At 46.3% G+C, this 6,244-nt stretch overlaps 1 non-coding gene across 1 annotated transcript; it reads right to left on the bottom strand.

Annotated features, from left to right (window-relative positions):
* Nucleotides 1-2,466: 2,466 nt before the first annotated feature.
* LOC144485837 (U6 spliceosomal RNA) lies at nucleotides 2,467-2,573 on the bottom strand. Its single transcript, XR_013496193.1, has one exon. It is a non-coding gene; the product is annotated as a U6 spliceosomal RNA (small nuclear RNA).
* Nucleotides 2,574-6,244: the final 3,671 nt, after the last annotated feature.

Below are 6,244 nucleotides of genomic sequence, written 5' to 3' on the forward strand. Positions count from 1 at the left end.
ACCATGGTCCTTGTGAAAAGATTCAATGAAGAAAATCTGATTGATTTGCAGAATGATGCTTGTCGAAGATTGCATTTTGACAATGGGGCGGCACGGTAGCACAGTGGTTAGCACTGCTGCTTCACAGCTCCAGGGACCTGGGTTCGAATCCCGGCTCGGGTCACTGTCTGAGTGGAGTTTGCACATTCTCCTTGTGTCTGCGTGGGTTTCCTCCGGGTGCTCCGGCTTCCTCCCACAGTCCAAAGATGTGCGGGTTAGGTTGATTGGCCATTCTAAATTGCCCCTTAGTGTCCTGAGATGCGTAGGTTAGAGGGATTAGCGGGTAAATATCTAGGGATATGGGGGTAGGGCCTGGGTGGGATCGTGGTCGGTGCAGACTCGATGGGCCGAATGGCCTCTTTCTGCACTGTAGGGTTTCTATGATTTCTATGATTTCTATGAAAGTGACAGTGAACCAGACAGAGCAATCCGTAGCTGCATACAGCACGATGGCATGGATGTTACAAGTTTTAATGTTCCACATGAACTGAAACTGAGTCGAGTAACGAATAGGAATCTGTCTCCATATTGAATCAGTGATAATCAAAAGTAGATCTGCGGTTGTCATGCAGACGAGGTAACTGGTGACACATTTGGAGAGACCTCACCTTCCTCGAGACAGGATCACAATCGTCACTATGTTTGCTAATAGGAAGATATAAAAATACAAATAACTTAGCCTTATGGTGGCATGGTGGCACTGTGGTTAGCACTGCTGCCTCACAGTGCCAGGGAACCGGGTTCGATTCCCTGCTTGGGTCACTGTCTGTGCGGAGTCTGTACATTCTCCCCGTGTCTGCTTGATTTCCTCTGGATGCGTGAATTAGCCCGACAGTCCCAAAAACTCACTGGTTAGGTGCATTGGCCATACTAAATTCTCCCTCAGTGTACCCAAACAGACGCCGGAGTGTGGTGACTCGAGGTTTTTCACAGTAACTTCATTGCGGTGTCAATGTAAGCCTACTTGTGACATTAATGAATAAACTTTATTTTATCATGTGAGATTGGTAGCTAATCCAATCATTTACTTTTGAACTTTACCAGTTGAGAGAAAAATTTGTGACTTAGAGTTTTACAGCATGGAAACAGGGGCTCTTCGAACCAACTTGTCCATGCCACCTAGATTTTTTTACCACTAAGCAAGTCCCAATTGCCCGCATTCCACTCATATCCCTCTATACTGCAACTGTCTAAATGCTTTTAAAAGGCAAAATTGTAGCCGCCTCGACTACTACCTCTGGCAGCTTGTTCCAGGCACTCACCACCGTCTGAGTGAAAAGAGTGCCCCTCTGGAGCCTTCTGTATCTCTCCCCTCTCACCTTAAACCTATGCCCTTTAGTTTTAGACTTCCCTACCTTTGGGAAAAGGTGCTAACTATCTACCTCATCTATGCCCCTCATTAATTTATAGACCTCTATAAGTTCACCCCGAAGCCTCCTACGCTCCAGGGGAATAAGCCCCAGTCTATCCAACCTCTCTTTATAACTAAAAAGTCTCAGTCTATGCAACTTCTCCTTATAACTCCAAAAGTCTCAGTCTATCCAGCCTCTCCCCATAACTTAAACTATCAAGTCCTGGTAGCATCCTAGTAAATATTTACTGCACTCTTTCTAGTTTAATAATATCCTGTCTATAATAAGGTGAACAGAACTGTACACAGTATTCCAAGTGTGGCCTTACTAAGTCTTGTACAACCTCACTATAAGAAGGATGTGGAAGCGCTGGAAAGAGTGCAGAGGAGATTTACCAGGATGCTGCCTGGTTTGGAGGGTAGGTCTTATGAGGAAAGGTTGAGGGAGCTAGGGCTGTTCTCTCTGGTGCGGAGGAGGCTGAGGGGAGACTTAATAGAGGTTTATAAAATGATGAAGGGGATAGATAGAGTGAACGTTCAAAGACTATTTCCTCGGGTGGATGGAGCTATTACAAGGGGGCATAACTATAGGGTTCGTGGTGGGAGATACAGGAAGGATATCAGAGGTAGGTTCTTTACGCAGAGAGTGGTTGGGGTGTGGAATGGACTGCCTGCAGTGATAGTGGAGTCAGACACTTTAGGAACATTTAAGCGGTTACTGGATAGGCACATGGAGCACACCAGGATGATAGGGAGTGGGATAGCTTGATCTTGGTTTCAGATAAAGCTCGGCACAACATTGTGGGCCGAAGGGCCTGTTCTGTGCTGTACTGTTCTATGTTCTATGTAATAACTCCTCGGAGGCGAATGTCCCGTCACCAAGTTACTTTGTTTACACCGTACATCTGTACACAGCCAGCTCTCCAGGTGCTCCCTGCTGAATGCAGGCTGGGAGTCTGACACACCTGCTTTAAATAGGGAGCATGAGGCTCCCTGATTTAACCATCAATTAGGACTCATTGGGTCCATCCTTTCTGGTACCAACTAATTAAACTAAATCAAATTAACTGAGGGACAAAAATATGGAACGCTTCACGAATTTGCGTGTCATCCTTGCGCAGGGGCCGTGCTAATCTTCTCTGTATCGTTCCAATTTTAGAATATGTGCTGCTGAAGCAAGCACACAGGACTCATCAGGTAGTTCATACCCGAGCAAGCCAACCTCATTAACCTGGCTGAAGTCATCACAACAACATCAACAAGACGTCCCAACTCTGGTATTCAAAGTTCTGACTAATGAAACCAAACAAGCCTCTCTGTCTATGCCTTTTTCACTACTCCGTCCACCTGTGACTCCATTTTCAAGGAGCTATGAACCTGTGCTCTGAGATAGTAAATATTCATCATGGAGTGCGGTTACAAGTGGTGTACCTCAGGGATCTGTTTTGGGGCCACTGCTGTTTGTAATATTTATTAATGATCTGGATGAGGGTATAGTTGGGTGGATTAGCAAATTTGCTGATGACACCAAAGTCGGTGGTGTGGTAGACAGTGAGGAAGGGTGTCGTAGTCTGCAGGAAGACTTAGACAGGTTGCAAAGTTGGGCCGAGAGGTGGCGGATGGAGTTTAATGCGGAGAAGTGTGAGGTAATTCACTTTGGTAGGAATAACAGTTGTGTTGAGTATAGGGCTAACGGGAGGACTTTGAATAGTGTGGAGGAGCAGAGGGATCTAGGTGTATGTGTGCATAGATCCCTGAAAGTTGGGAATCAAGTAGATAAGGTTGTTAAGAAGGCATATGGTGTCTTGGCGTTTATTGGTAGGGGGATTGAATTTAGGAGTCGTAGCGTTATGTTGCAACTGTACACAACTCTGGTGCGGCCGCACTTGGAGTACTGTGTGCAGTTCTGGTCCCCACATTACAGGAAGGATGTGGAGGCTTTGGAGAGGGTGCAGAGGAGGTTTACCAGGATGTTGCCTGGTATGGAGGGGAGATCCTATGAGGAGAGGCTGAGGGATTTGGGATTGTTTTCGCTGGAAAGGCGGCGGCTAAGAGGGGATCTTATTGAAACATATAAGATGATTAGAGGTTTAGATAGGGTGGATAGTGATAGCCTTTTTCCTCTGATGGAGAAATCCAGCACGAGGGGGCATGGCTTTAAATTGAGGGGGGGTAGTTATAGAACCGATGTCAGGGGTAGGTTCTTTACCCAGAGGGTGGTGAGGGATTGGAATGCCCTGCCAGCATCAGTAGTAAATGCGCCTAGTTTGGGGGCGTTTAAGAGATCCGTAGATAGGTTCATGGACGAAAAGAAATTGGTTTAGGTTGGAGGGTCACAGTTTTTTTTTAACTGGTCGGTGCAACATCGTGGGCCGAAGGGCCTGTTCTGCGCTGTAATGTTCTATGTTCTATGTTCTATGTCTTTGTTCGATCACTCTCCACAATGCCCGACCATTAACTGAGTACGTCCTGCCCCGGTTCGATTTACCAAAATGCATCACCGCGCATATATCTAAGTTAAACTCCATCTGCCATTCATTGGCCCACTCGCCCAATTAATCAAGATCCTTATACTTTGTGAAATGTAATGTACTCCCCAGGCAGGTTAGAGGACAGCATTTGAAATGTGAATAATCATTTCAAGTTAGTTAGGTAACTGATCCTGGCAGAATGCATGTAACACAGTAAGAAGTCTCACAACACCAGGTTAAAGTCCAACAGGTTTATTTGGTAGCAAATAGCATTAGCTTTCGGAGCGCTGCTCCTTCATCAGATGGAGTGGAAATGTGCTCTCATTTCCACTCCATCTGACGAAGGAGCAGCGCTCCGAAAGCTTATGGTATTTGCTACCAAATAACCCTGTTGGACTTTAACCTGGTGTTGTGAGACTTCTTACTGTGTTCACCCCAGTCCAACACCGGCACCTCCACATCAATAATGCATGTAACACGGCCATGCAGAAAAATCACTGAAACATAGAAAATAAAAGCAGGAGCAAGACATTCAGCCCTTTGCGCCTCCTGTGACATTCATTTTGATCATGGCTGATCATCAAGTTCAAAATCTTGATCCCAACTTACTCCATATCAAATAACAAAGAGCAAAGAACAAAGAGCAAAGAAAAGTGCAGCATAGGACCAGTCCCTCCAAACCTGTACCAATTATAATGCCCTAACTAAACTAAAAAAAGCCTCTGCTGTTAATCAGACTCATAGAACATAGAACATAGAACAGTACAGCACAGAACAGGCCCTTCGGCCCACGATGTTGTGCCGAGCTTTATCTGAAACCAAGATCAAGCTCTCCCACTCCCTATCATCCTCGTGTGCTCCATGTGCCTATCCAATAACCGCTTAAATGTTCCTAAAGTGTCTGACTCCACTATCACTGCAGGCAGTCCATTCCACACCCCAACCACTCTCTGCGTAAAGAACCAACCTCTGATATCCTTCCTATATCTCCCACCACGAACCCTATAGTTATGCCCCCTTGTAATAGCTCCATCCACCCGAGGAAATATTCTTTGAACGTTCACTCTATCTATCCCCTTCATCATTTTATAAACCTCTATTAAGTCTCCCCTCAGCCTCCTCCGCTCCAGAGAGAACAGCCCTAGCTCCCTCAACCTTTCCTCATAAGACCTACCCTCCAAACCAGGCAGCATCCTGGTAAATCTCCTCTGCACTCTTTCCAGCGCTTCCACATCCTTCTTATAGTGAGGTGACCAGAACTGCACACAATATTCCAAATGTGGTCTCACCAAGGTCCTGTACAATTGCAGCATAACCCCACGGCTCTTAAACTCCAACCCCCTGTTAATAAAAGCTAACACACTATAGGCCTTCTTCACAGCTCTATCCACTTGAGTGGCAACCTTCAGGGATCTGTGGATATGAACCCCAAGATCTCTCTGTTCCTCCACAGTCTTCAGAACCCTACCTTTGACCCTGTAATCCACATTTAAATTAGTCCTACCAAAATTAATCACCTCACATTTATCAGGGTTAAACTCCATTTGCCATTTTTCAGCCCAGCTTTGCATCCTATCTATGTCTCTTTGCAGCCTACAACAGCCCTCCACCTCATCCACTACTCCACCAATCTTGGTGTCATCAGCAAATTTACTGATCCACCCTTCAGCCCCCTCCTCTAAGTCATTAATAAAAATCACAAAGAGCAGAGGACCAAGCACTGATCCCTGCGGCACACCGCTAGCAACCTGCCTCCAGTCCGAAAATTTTCCATCCACCACCACCCTCTGTCTTCGATCAGACAGCCAGTTACCTATCCAATCGGCCAACTTTCCCTCTATCCCACACCTCCTCACTTTCATCATAAGCCGACCATGGGGGACCTTATCAAACGCCTTACTAAAATCCATGTATATGACATCAACTAGGTGTCTAGGTGTCGAAGTGTTTTCTCACATCTCTTGTGAACGGCTTGTCCCTAATTTTGAGATTCTGGCCCCTGGCTCTACAGCCTTCAACCAGTGGAAACAGTTTAATCTTATCCACCCTTTCTTTCCCTGTAAGTATTTTGTGGACTTCTTTCAGATCGCCACTCAGCCTTCCGGATTCGGGAGAACGGATACGGACAAGCCCTCCGAATACACAGGATCTGCTCGGATGAGGAGGATCACAACAGACACCTCCAGACGCTGAAAGATGCCCTCATAAGAACAGGATATGGCGCTCGACTCATCGATCAACAGTTCCGACGCGCCACAGTGAAAAACCGCACCGACCTCCTCAGAAGACAAACACGGGACACAGTGGACAGAGTACCCTTCGTCGTCCAGTACTTCCCCGGAGCGGAGAAGCTACGGCATCTCCTCCGGAGCCTTCAACATGT

The sequence above is a fragment of the Mustelus asterias genome, unplaced genomic scaffold, assembly GCF_964213995.1.
Source record: "Mustelus asterias unplaced genomic scaffold, sMusAst1.hap1.1 HAP1_SCAFFOLD_234, whole genome shotgun sequence".
In the NCBI taxonomy this organism is placed as follows: Eukaryota; Metazoa; Chordata; class Chondrichthyes; order Carcharhiniformes; family Triakidae; genus Mustelus; species Mustelus asterias.